This window comes from Carassius gibelio, chromosome B18, assembly GCF_023724105.1.
Source record: "Carassius gibelio isolate Cgi1373 ecotype wild population from Czech Republic chromosome B18, carGib1.2-hapl.c, whole genome shotgun sequence".
Classification (NCBI taxonomy): domain Eukaryota; kingdom Metazoa; phylum Chordata; class Actinopteri; order Cypriniformes; family Cyprinidae; genus Carassius; species Carassius gibelio.
In genome coordinates, this window is record NC_068413.1 from 14991404 (window position 1) to 15005199 (window position 13796).

General features: G+C 36.7%; 2 long non-coding RNA genes across 2 annotated transcripts; both read right to left on the reverse strand.

Moving 5' to 3' along the window:
• Positions 1-5664: 5664 nt before the first annotated feature.
• LOC127977601 (uncharacterized) lies at positions 5665-9688 on the reverse strand. The gene is made up of 3 exons (XR_008158264.1): positions 9383-9688; positions 7957-8038; positions 5665-6907 (listed from the first exon to the last, which is right to left on the reverse strand). It is a non-coding gene; the product is annotated as an uncharacterized LOC127977601 (long non-coding RNA).
• Positions 9689-10320: 632 nt separating this feature from the next.
• LOC127977602 (uncharacterized) lies at positions 10321-11598 on the reverse strand. Its single transcript, XR_008158265.1, has 4 exons — positions 11382-11598; positions 10728-10760; positions 10541-10634; positions 10321-10459 (listed from the first exon to the last, which is right to left on the reverse strand). It is a non-coding gene; the product is annotated as an uncharacterized LOC127977602 (long non-coding RNA).
• Positions 11599-13796: the final 2198 nt, after the last annotated feature.

The following is a 13796-nucleotide window of genomic DNA, read 5'->3' on the forward strand; positions in this document are numbered from 1 at the left end:
TGGAGCGAACGAATGTGTGTGTGTTGCTGCCGATGGAGCGAACGAGTGTGTGTGTGTGTGTGTTGCTGCCGATGGAGCGAACGAGCGAACGAGTGTGTGTGTGTGTTGGGTGTGTTGCTGCCGATGGAGCGAACGAGCGAACGAGTGTGTGTGTGTGTGTTGCTGCCGATGGAGCGAACGAGCGAGTGTGTGTGTGTTGCTGCCGATGGAGCGAACACTGGTTTCAAACTTTCATTTGCCAACTTTTCACCGCATATACGCACATTGGTATTGCAACATGGACTGCTATTTGTTTAATCAACACTATCACTAATTTACATGTGTATTTGTCTGTTTTGTTTTCCTTTTTTATGTCTTCACTACTGTATTATAAGCAACTGCATTATTTGCAATATTTGCATTGGGCAGATGTCCAATGAAATTGTTCATTTTTATGAATTTTTGTTGCTTTGGTGTACATTGTTCAGCATCATTGAGCTCGGGAAAGGTGCTATATAAATTAAACATATTATTATTATTATTATTATTATTATTATTATTATAACTCCTTCAAAAACAGCCAGAAACCCTGGAGTTATGATTGATGATCAGCTGACTTTCTAAGACCACATTGCTAAAACTGTCCGGTCCTGCAGATTTGCTTTACTCAACATCAAGATTCACCACTGGCTCTGCACCCATTTACCAAAATGTATTACTTTAGACTTATGTGAACCACTTACTTTAGACTGATGTGACCACTAGAAGCTTGCATTCCGCAAGTGAACGTTGCTTGATTGTGCCATCCCAAAGAAGCACAAAGTCACTTTTACATTAACTGTTCCCTCCTGGTGGAATGACCTGCCCAACTCAACCCAATCAGCTGAATCCTTAGCCATCTTCAAGAATCGACTTAAAACCCATCTCTTCCATCTTTATGTGACCATCTTTAGCACTCACTATTCTCATTCTATTATATTATATAGTATATTCTTTAAAAAAAAAGAAAGAAAAGAAATTGTAACTACCTTTCTAATCTTTTTGTATTCTATCTATTTTTTTTCATGTATTATACAAATATACAAAAGACCTCTAACACTAGTTTGCTCATTTTTTTCTATTCTATCTATTTTCTTTTTATTTACGTCTGCTAAATGACTAAATATAAATGTCTCTGAAGTTTTTCTAATTTAGCACAAAAAAGTACACTAAATACACTTTATACTTTAGTATCATTTAATCTTAACTAAAATACAGTTAGTACAAAAATAGTTTCAAAATAGCAAACTTCAAGTTAACTAATCATTAACACACTTGAAGTATACTGACAATTAGTCTGGCTATATACAAGATTACTTGGAATACTTTATTATTATTTTTTTTTCCCCTAGGGAATGCAAAATATTCAATGTGTACCTAAAGTATACTTGCAATAATTCCAATTTTGCACAATCATATACACTAAGTATGTCTATAATTGGTCTTCAGCACTACTTAGAACAAATAAAGTGCATTATGTAAAAAATTAGTTGTTCTAATTTAGCAGACTTGAAGTATACCAGTTTAATATACTGAAAGTACAACTGCAGGGAATTTTATGAAGTACATAAATATGAAAATATACTTAGCGTGAAATAAATGTATTTCAAATGCATTTAAGTATATTTGTTTTTACTTGGGTGGAACATGGGCTCTCTGACTATACATATTGTCCGGGTTTTATGCAATGTATAATGTGGCACGTTCCTTCAATAGCTATTGTTAAAATTGTTACTATTTATCTCTATGTTGGTCTGCTCCACAAATCTGTTAAAGTGAAAGGACATACAGCCAAGTATGGTGACCACTCAGAATCCATGCATTTAACCCATCCAAAGTGCACACACACAGCAGTGAACATACACACACCATGAACACACTCCCGGAGTAGTGGGCAGCTATTTACATTGTGGTGCCCGGGGAGCAATTGGGGGTTTGGTGCTTAAGGGCACCTAAGTCGTGGTATTGCCAGCCCAAGACTTAAATCCACAACCCTAGGGTTAGGAGTCAAACTCTCTAACCACTAGGCCACAACTTTCCTGAAAGTGAAGCCCTTTTTATGTTTATTTGTTTTGTTTATAAACATTTTTTTTAATTATATAGTTTAATTATTACATCCATATTTTTACACTGAGGACAACTTTGACTCTGCAACTATTACATAAGGTTCAAATTCTTACTGATGCTCCAGAAGGAATCAATATGCGTTAATAGCTAAAACTTTTGATCAGAATGTCAAATGTTTGATTATAATTAAGTATTTTATTTTTTTATTTTTTGTTATCCACCTAATCAAAATCTATTATAACTTAAGATGAGCTTTTTCCTATTGAACTAAAATGGCAAACTACTCAAGTTTCAAGTTCATCATCTAACTTCAATCAAGCAATCATATGTTGGAAAATCAGTTATGATATTGAATGGAAATCGGCACACTGTAAAACAAGCATGACTGTAGAGAGTTTGTTGAAGATGTAAAGAAAAAAAAGCCGTTTTTGAGTTGATCCTTGTGTGCATGGTTCACTGAGCTCTTCTCAAGTTCAAGGAAGGGTGAACTTCCAAAATAACTTGACAATGCATTTTGTATAATCTCTTATTTTGGTAAAATAATTAATATTCTGAAAGGGGTATGTCAGACATCCCAACCTGCAAAAAGTCATTTCAGGGAGGTATCCCGAAGGCACTTTCCCTCTGCCATGGTGCTCCTGTTTCTAGATAGACCTAACTGATTAATTTTGTTCGGGAGAAGAGATAAAAGCCCGCCCACACTGACAATTGATTGGTTGATTTGCTGAAACAGGCCAATCAAGATGCTCTCTGTCTGACATGCGCTTCGCACACACGCACATTAGCACACACACGCAAGGTCTCTCGCTCCCTCTCCCTCTCTGCCGTGCGCGCGCTACACGGTTTGAAACACAGTATCTGTTTCGCATGCGCGCTTTTGCTCGCTCGGTCTAGATTCCGGGAGATTTTAACCAGGGGGCAAGGAACTCGACTGGAAGTTGAAGTCGGATGGGGGCTGCCATCTTTTAGCAGAACTTCACTTGCGTTAGCATTCCCATTGACTCCCATTCATTTTAGCGTCACTTTGACAGTGAATAACTTTACATCTGAGGCGTTTAAAGACTCCGTTTGTCCATTATTTATTTCTAAAGATACACGACAATGTATAAAGGGCTCCATTACCTTCTATGTTACATTATGGTCCCGTATAAACAGTTTTTGTAAAAAATAGGCTAACGATTGCGTCATAACCACTTGTCTCTCTGTCGCATTACCGTACAGACAGGAGGAGAAGCTCGCAGGCAATTAACTTAATATGGCATACTGGCGTTACATTTTAAAATACTATACAAAATAATTAATCAGAATACTTACTCCTGCTCACTCACGACAAAGAACTCCGCGCTCAAGCTTGCCGTCTCTGCAAGATTAACGATGGAAGTTAGTACGCACAGCCACTTAGAAGATTTACATCTGTCAGACAGGTTGCTGACGTTGTCAAGCTTCGTTTGAGTCTGCGAGTCAGAAACGGAAGTGTTAAAAAACGCTAAAAATGGGCTTCACCTGTCTCAGTTGAGTTCCAATGGGGTCGCTGTGTCCATTTCTTTTATTGTCTATGATTTTAACTAATTTGCGGGTCTCAAGGAGCCGCTTTGAATATGCGGGAGTGTCCCGGAACTTCCGGGAGACTTGGGATGTCTGGTATGCAGTGTTGGGTATAGTTACTTTGGAAAGTAGTTAGTTAGGTTACAACGTTACCATCAGTTAAAAGTAATCAGTTATGATACAGCGTTACCTATTCATAAAAGTAACGCGTTAGAGTACTCATGCGTTACCAAAAATTAAAATCCGTCTGCAGCGGCTCACACATGACAGACACAGCCCCCGGCCCCTTTAAATGCACCTAGAAGTCGTGACTCCCGACAATGAATAACGTCAGTCATCCGACTAAATTAACACTGCAGGATAACAATAACAGGAAAGACAGTCAGCAATCGGCTATTCCACATGGCGTTTTATTTATTTATTATCACAGAACATATTATTAATAAAAATTCGCACCTAACGTTACCCAGCCCGGGTAGCCTAGGCTACTGTATATTATGAGCACCACAAGATAACTCCTGATTTTTCTTTAACTTTAAATAATGCAGTTATCAAAGTACAAGTATGCTTACTTGTAAACACAACCTTAAACATGCTTGCAGATTTAAATCCATTTAGAAATGATGAACAACCAGCCAGCCAATGATCTAACAGAAATTAACAGCTGCCTGTCAAACAAAAATGATAACAAACCGAATTAAATCCTTCACTGCCACACAGCACAGGCAAATGACAAATCGCTTAATAGCCGAACTAATTATTATTAAAGTGTCACTCACAGTCACAAGCCTAAATTCGCTTTAACACAGTCCTCTTACATTTACTCTTCAATGTAGTGACTAAAACGTAGCGTTAAATTTGAGGTAACGTTAGAATTTTTGGCGGTCGACAGAAGCTTTTCACCAAAGCAGAGTGTGCATTTTACCGTTATGTTCTTTTCTTTTTCGTTGACAAATTGAAAATAATGTGCGTACTTCCATAAACCAAACGCTGTCCTCTCTGCTATCTTGCCGGGAGTTCGGAAAAAAAAAACCCCACACACACACAGGGTCAGGCGCAGGGCACAGACGTATCACAGCCATTAACTTTATGATCACAGAGCTTCGGCTCCGCTGATACATCCGCAGGTGGCACAGTAGACCTAGGCCTACTGTCTGACAAAAAGTAGGCTGCAGTCGGGATTTTCCTTTCCTTAAAATAACGGATTACTTTTTTTAAAAAATAACGAAGTTACTGATTACTTACGCACGAAACTAACGCGTTAAGTTACACATTTCAGGAAAAAAGTAATTAGAGTACTCCCAGCTAACACAGTTACGTCGTGACGACGTAACTGGACCAGACCATATTCGTTGCAGCGACGTCCCAAATAACGTTCCAGCGACGTAACTTTGTGATTCCCATATCCGTCGTGGCGACGTTATAGTGGAACGTCGCTGGAACGTGATGAGTACGTCCCAGCGACCAAACTGGCACGTTATAAGAACGTTACTATAAAGTACCATATTGGTCTCAGCGATGTACCATATAACGTTCCAGTGACGTAACTTTGTGATTCCCATATCCGTCGTGGCGACGTTATAGTGGAACGTCGCTGGAACGTGATGAGTATGTCCTGACGACCAAACTGTCACGTTATGAGGACGTTCCTATAAAATACCATATTGGTCTCAGCGACGTACCACATAACGTTCCAGTGACGTAACTTTGTGATTCCCATATCCGTCGTGGCGACGTTATAGTGGAACGTCGCTGGAACGTGATGAGTATGTCCTGACGACCAAACTGGCACGTTATGAGGACGTGACATTACAGGATCATATTGGTAATTCATATTTTCACCTCACCATTACCTTGAAATACATAAAGAACTAATAAACTCAATACATCTCTGGTGCAAAAAATAAACCTTATGAAATCTAATTGTAATCTAATTATAGGGGATTCATAGTTAATACATTAATTACATACATGAAATGCAAACAAATACAAAAACATTACATTCTAATATAAAATAGACAAAAACACACTGCATTCATTCACAAATCAATATTTATTCAGCACTACTTTCTACAAATACGAAGCCAAAACATTTTGAACATTGCACCTGTTCTTTAACCATGCAAAATGTTACTAAGTTATGAGCACAGAAAACTAAACACATCAATTCATAGATTACACAATATAAACAGAAAATTTTTGTCTTAAAGATGGGGAGATGGTTAATGACGTTATTAGTGAAAATTATAAATAATTATCAGTAAACTTATTGATACAACATAATTTAGTGCACCAAAAAGTACATGATAAATAGATATGAAACATTCAGCAGATACTGCACCGAGATACTGCACAAAGTAAAACTGTGAGCGTCGTATGAGGCTCCTGGTATAAATGTTTGGTGGTGATGTGCTTTAATTACATGGCATGCAGGAAAAAATTTAGGCTAATTCATGCGCACGATTTTCTATTTCATTCCCTCGATTTGCTAAAACGTGTACACTATTTATACATCAAGAGAACGAATTAGTAAATTGTGCATACGATTTAGCAAATCAATGAAATGTAAAAGTAATCGTGCACGTTTTAGTACATAGAGGGAACGAATTAGTAAATCATGGACATGATTTCTTTCTTTTTCTTGCATGTCATGATCAGGGCTCTGTGCTCACTATCAGAGGATGAACCTAAACAATAAAGCAATTACCAAAGAACCATAATTCTTGAGCTTCTCAGAAGAAAAACATTCATAAAGCGTAAAGATATGAAAAATGAACAATATAGAGATTTCTAGCATCTCTCCTGTATTATTTGTCCCACCCGAAAAAACAAAGTTTTTTAAGAAAATGAGCATATCGACTTTCTCAGAAGAATCTGTGATCTGTGATTACTGACTGTGGAGAAGACTCTTTCAGACAGTGCTGAGGAGGCAGAGTTAGGTGCAAGACAGCTGATAGAGAAGAGGAAGAGTGTGTTTCTTACCCCAGCAGCAGAAGACAGGCTCTTCTGAGGGAAGGACAGGAGGTTTGATGCAGTGTTTTGCTGTAATAAGGCTCCTTCTCAGCACCTGATCTTCTTCAGAAAAGAGTTCCTCTAGTGTAGAGTCAGACACTCAGATTTCTTGCAAACTGGAATCTTTTAATAACATTTAGCATATTACTGTAGTCATGTTCATTGTTTTTATTATAACACATGTAAAGTTTATGAGAAAATTGTTAAATGTGTTCTTCCTCCTCTTCTTCATCCTGGGCCTGCACTGTCAACATCCTTCTCTGAGCTGAAAGGGAGGATCATCTTGTTAATGTTGCTCATGTATGTTCACAACCAGTCAAAAATCTGGAATCTTTTTTTTATGGTTTTCAAGAGAAGTCTCTTCTACTCACCAAGGCTAGATTAATTTGATCAAATTTTTTTTGTAAAGTAATTGTAAAAAAAAACAAAAAAAAAACAGAAAGAAATAACAGTTTTCATACTCTTTTTTTTTGAATATACTTAAACATATTTATTGAAATAATTATGAGGCAAAGCTGAATTTTTCAGTAACTTTACTCCAGTCTTCAGTGTCACATGATCTTTTTCATATACTGATTTGCTGATCAGGAAACATTGCTGATTATCACAAATCAGTGCATTAACATGCACCTAATCACATTATTGCTGCTATGATCAAAGTGTACATCTGCTCATGACGTACATGATGTGAATCACATCTGCAGTTAGCTTACTACGGTCCTTAGTTCCACTGAACTCTATTGGTAACGAAGGAACTTGTGACCAAAGTTGGTTTTAGGGAAACGCACCCCATATTAGAAATAATAGGGAAGAAAACTTAGCATTTCTGGAAAGTTGAATTTTTTCTTCATTATTATTTTATAAAACACAAAGTTCAAAACATTGAAAAAAAGGTAATCTTTTGTAAAATTACAAAAGTCTTCTCTACCACTGGTTTTCAATTTTATGCATTCTTGCTATTAGCCAACCCCCCCCCCCCAAAAAAAAATAAAATAAATAAATAAATAAAATAAATAATAAATAAATAAATGTAACTGTAGTGTAGACAAAAAGTTTGGGCAGCACAACTGTTTTCAACACTGATAATAATCAGAAAAAATGTATTGAGCAGTAAATCATCATATTAGAATGATTTCTGAAGATCATGTGACACTGAAAACTGGAGTAATTAATGCTGAAAATATAGCTGTGCATTATAGAAATAAATTAAACTTTTAAAATATATTTAAAACTTTTGACCAGCTGTGTACATTGCCACATTTAAATGAAAACTCAACTTGTAATAAACAAAGCACACATTCTCAAAGAACTTACATTCTGGTGATTACTTCCTTCCCGCACTGCTGTCTTCTTCAGTCGTTCCCAGACCTCCTTGTTTTTAATCTTTCCCTCAAATCTACAGAAACAAACATCATTTTATAGACAATTTGGATAAGTCACGAATTGCAATAGTTATATAACTATAATCACAATGCTAAATTATATATATATAATTATAAATATATATTGAATAGGCACACAAGTATCGGGATAGTATTGAATTGGCAGATTAGCATATCATCCCAGCTCTAGTTACTACAGTCAAAACAATGAAACTCTCTTCGAGAGCGCACAATAACTGATATTTAAAACTGTTAAAAGAAAAGGCTCAAAATATTGCACACATATAATACACAACAATATCTCTTCCTTTGGTGTTTTGAACATTTCTATGAGTAATGCTACACGCTGTGACTCTGTGTTGCTTCAAGTGCATCATTCTGCGCACTGGTTGTGTTTACGCGCTGCACGCTGTATAGGAGCCATACCCTTTCGTATTATAATACATTATCACAATGAAAGATTCTTGTTCTGTCCCACGTTACTGCGCATGCGCGCTTTTGTGGACTTAACCTAACCGGTAGACTTCCAAATAGAATCAATAACAACAGCCAAGTCCCTCTAGAGTAGATATTTTTTGATAACAAACAAAAAATGTTTGCTGCGTGGATCAGGCGGACTTGATGAAAATGCAAATTCATCCTTTGCCAGCAGGAGATGTTTTAAAGCATAGACATAAAGCGCGAGAAATAGAGGTTTCCCCAGTAACAGTTGTAAACAAAGCAGAGCTACGCTCACACACTGCTTTATCATGCCAGTCCTCCTTCAGAAATACAGCGATATAAAAACACCTGTGCCTCGTTTTGATATTTAAACATATATATGTAAAGAATTATTAAACGTGCAGTACGTAACGTTACTCATGTTTATTCAATGAAGCCTTTTTGAAAAAAAGATCAGTTTTAAAATTGTGGCGAGTCTCCAAAAATAAATAAATGCATGGGAAACACATCCCACAGCACAACCACCTGAGCCCAACTTCAGTCTACTCATCACCTTGACTTTAACTGCGTTTGTAGAAGGCACCGCAGCCAGACCGATATACACAACACAGACCGGAAGTTAACTTAGGTCCAGGCGCGTGCATCCGATGAAACGGTCTAATATATATATATATATCAGTTTGAGACCAAAGGTTTGGACACACCTTCTCATTTAAAGAGTTTTCTTTATTTTCATGACTATGAAAATTGTAGGTTCACACTGAAGGCATCAAAACTATGAATTAACACATGTGGAATTATATATGGAATTATATAAATAACAAAATAGTGTGAAACAACTGAAAATATGTCATATTGTAAGTTCTTCAAAGTAGCCACCTTTTGCATTCTCTTGATGAGCTTCAAGAGGTAGTCACCTGAAATGGTCTTCAACAGTCTTGAAGGAGTTCCCCGAGAGATGCTTAGCACTTGTTGGCACTTTTGCCTTCTGTCTGCGGTCCAGCTCACCCCTAAACCATCTGGATTGGGTTCAGGTCTGGTGACTGTGGAGGCCAGGTCATCTGGAGCAGCACCCCATCACTCTCCTTCTTGCTCAAATAGCCCTTGATGCCTTCAGTGTGACTCTACAATTTTCATAGTCATGAAAATAAAGAAAACTCTTTGAATGAGAAGGTGTTTCTAAACTTTTGGTCTTTACTGTAAAATATATATTTTACAGTATATATATATATATATATATACACACACACTTTTGCACATCCTGTCATACCAGTGACTGGGTGTTACTGCAATAGACTTTGCAGCATTAAGGTTAACGATTAATCGATTATTTGATCAATAATTTAAATGACGATCGATCATGGAAATGATTGAAAATTGACATCCCTACACAGAAGTATAGAAAAATCTACATTGATTTAAATTTTTTTTTTGCAAAAAACGACACTGATATCGGATCAGAATTACTGTCTCTTCTCATAGTGACAGCCAATCACATTAGTTTTCTGGTATTGCATGCACTCGATTGGCTTGCGTCTGCGCTAGGGTATTTGCATAAGATGTTCTGACTGGAGGATGGCTGCATTGGCGCTTGAAAAGTCTTTAACTTCTATTTAGAATTAATTTCTAGAATTAATTTCACCATGCTTGACTTCACTTCATTTAAAAGTAAACGAGAGGCGTTGACGCCCCGTGTGATGGGGCGTTATATGTCTGGATACCGCTGCACAAATCTTTCAACAACGAGAAATGTAGTTCCAGCACGGCCTTACATCCAGGACAGCAGAATGGTCAGGATGACCTGAAACACATAACCAACTGAAATCAATTTAAAAGTATTTAGTCTTGCCTGAGTGATGCTGAAACAACCAGGTTTAGTTTTTGACCCAGGATAAACTGCTTCCTGTGGAACAGTCTCCATGAAGAATGATCTCTTGATCCTGGATCCTTGCTGCCATCCACACAGAGATGATTTAGAGGATATGTGGTTGTGTCTAAAGGGTAATGAATCAATGTTACAAGAATAATGATAGCAGCACTATTGATCCTGTAACTTATGTAAATGTTTTCAGTACCGAACAAGTCAGGAACCAAATTAGTACCAGTTTTTGAAACCCATCTCTACTTGTAATAGTTGTCTTGTTGCTGCTGCCCAGACTGTCTCTTCCCCTGATGATAAATATATGTGTTCATTTTAAAGCAATAAATAATACATTTAAATTACTAGGTGGTAACAAATATATTTCCTTATAAGGAACTCACTGAATCATGGACTCAACTGGTGGTTGTCAGGCCCTAAAAAAAGTGAACAATTTGTTTACTTTTTGTGAAACGAAAGTATCAGATCAATTTGAGAATTAAACTAGCATTAAAAAGCATGCATGTGAAAAACACCATCAACACCAATAATGAACAGATGACAGAATTTACAAGCCTGCCACTTGAGGGAGAAAAGGGGAAATTATTAATCCCACATAACGTTACACTGAACATGATTTCGGCAGCCTCGGTCTAATTAACGTTAAACTTTATATTTAACGTTATATCGGTTTATATTCAAGTTCACAGCATGGCTAGCATGAGCATCATCAAGCTCGAGCAGCAGGTAACGTTATTCAAACAAACTAATTAACGTTACTACGGTTAAAAATTTAATAATTAGAAAGTTAATACTGTATAGTTTATAGTGATACATTTCAAATAATTTAAAACAGGTAAGGTTATATTCGATTTTTACAGTTAACGTTACCTTAGACCACCTCTGAGACTGCTTTTGAGCTAATTAACCAAACAGAGCATTTATTTATTAAATTGAAAGAGAAAACCTACAAAAATACAAAACAGTACTCCTCTTTGATGGCATTTAACATTATATCAGTTAAAATCTATGAATAAAAGTAGATTTATAGGACTTACCTTTCCTCCGTGTCCGTCCGCTGGAAGTTGACCGTTACAAAATGACGGGCACGCGCACGTCGCGCACTTCACTCAGAAAGTGACGTGCGCTGCTAGTTTAAGGTTTAAATGTTAATTTGTCCCGTACTCTCTTTCATTAACAAACATTATCACCATTTGCTAAGTAAATTGTTTATTTTATTGTTCTTAAACTGATGGCATATATATATATATATATATATATATATATATATATATATATATATATATAATTATTTTAACATGCTTGATTAATTTTTTGTATATTTCCCAAAGAATATGCTGTTCAAATGGTATCTTAATAATAATACATCTAGTGCAATAATATTAAAAGTTATCTGAAGACCAGCTGACCACGTCGCTACAACGTCCCCAATGGGACTAACTAGCGACGTCTTTTGAGGACGTGCCCACGACGTTTCTGGGAAGTTAGCCAAGATTTTAAAAAATGGAACTTTACCACGACGTCCTCACAACGTTGCCATAAAGTAATGTCGCGCTGACCAAATGACGACTAACTGGCGACGTCCTCACAACGTTCTGTGTTTGCTGGGCTCTAACGCGTTACTTTGTAACGCGTTACCCACAACACTGCTGGTATGTACACTTTTGACCTCTACTGTTTTCATTAAATGAGATATTAATGCCTTCATCTGCCAGTTCAACAACAAAAATAATGGTACTTTCTTACCATTTAGAAAAACATGCATCAACCACATCCTTTCCGTGATGTTTTCACTGATATAAACAACCTTACAAACTTACAATACTTTGCCTCAGATTCCCCCCACCCTACCGGACCTGGAATTTCAGGAATAGTTCCAACACAAATTTCTCCTCTTAAAACTTTTAGCCTCAGACGTAAGCCTCAGTGAACTCACTGACATTTTCAACAGTGAACCTTTCAAAGATATATTGTTTATACAGTTATAGCCAATTTAACAAGGTAATAGGCAAATATAAGTTACTGAAAACAGCAAGATGTACAAATGTATAAATTCATATTCATATCAAAACACACAAATGTGCAAATACAGTTCACAGCTATGGCCTAATGGTTAGAGAGTCGGACCTGTTACCCGAAAGTCGCAGGTTTGAGTCTGGTCTGATCTGATAAATGGTCTGTGTGGCTTTTCTAGCTTAATTCTAATGATTTCATCAATCGTTCACATTTCACCAGACATTTTTATTAACTTTAAGTAATACTTGTCTCAAAGCATGAAACTGTAGTTCAATTTTGAGGAGGTGGTAAATAATAAAGTCCAGATATTTTCAAAGCTGAAAAATAGCATTACAAATGCTGACAAAAATAAAATCTAGGCAGAACTCACTCCAAAAAAAATAAGAAGTCAGAAATAAGTGGAGGGACTTTCCAAGTGTGACAAATTGGAAGGCTGTAGCAGGTAAGAGGGAAGCAAACAAGACTGAAGTGGTATCAATTAAGTTCCTCCTGTCCCAGAGGAAGAGAAGATTTTGGCCAGCCTGGGGCCTGTTGCAATGGAAGGATCCTTGGATGTATAGATGCATGTGCATCAACCAAGCCTTCAAAGTTCCGGCCTCCAACATCAGGCTCTTTTGACTCTTTTGTGTGGGCCACTTCTGCAGTTTGCAGGTGGATGAAGAAGGTGCATGGCTTTGGTGATAGCTGGCTGCTGGGAGACAGAGGATATCCTCTTCGGACAGACTTGTTCAGCATCAAGCCACCATTGCGGTTTAAACCATTTGTTTATTCTGACATAATTTCTGTTAAATATTTGGTTTATTTGCAAATATGCATTGAATGAACTATTAAAAACATAAAATAATAAATAAATTGCAAACAGTGTAAATACTGTGTGTGTGTGCGCATCTCTCTCTCTCTCTCTCTCTCTCTCTATATATATTATATATATGTACATTCACACACAAACACATTTGTAGGGATAATTCTATATTCTAATTCTGTAAAAACAACAAAATCATTCATTTATATGTTTTTGTTACTTTATTTGGGTACATTAATTTACTATAAAAATAAAGTGATTTGAGTGTTAACATTTAATATAAGTGAAAACCTCTATACTGTTTTACCAATATATGAGAAATATGTATTTTGGGATGTTTTTACAAATATACTGTAACTCACTTGACAAACTCGCCTTTTCTTCGCACAAACGAAACTGGCTGCGTTCCAATCGACATGATTAATGCTTTCAGAGGGCACTTCGGAGGGAGAATTATTGCGAGGGCCACGCTGCTATATAGTTTCAAACTGAAGCTATAATAATAATAAAGAAGGCGAATTAATAAACTTACCACAACTCTAAGTCTTTTAAATAACTCAAAGTGGATGGTGAAATCTTCTAAAGTAAAAGGGCATAGGGTCGATAAATCTGAATATAACAAAGCCCAAGTGCG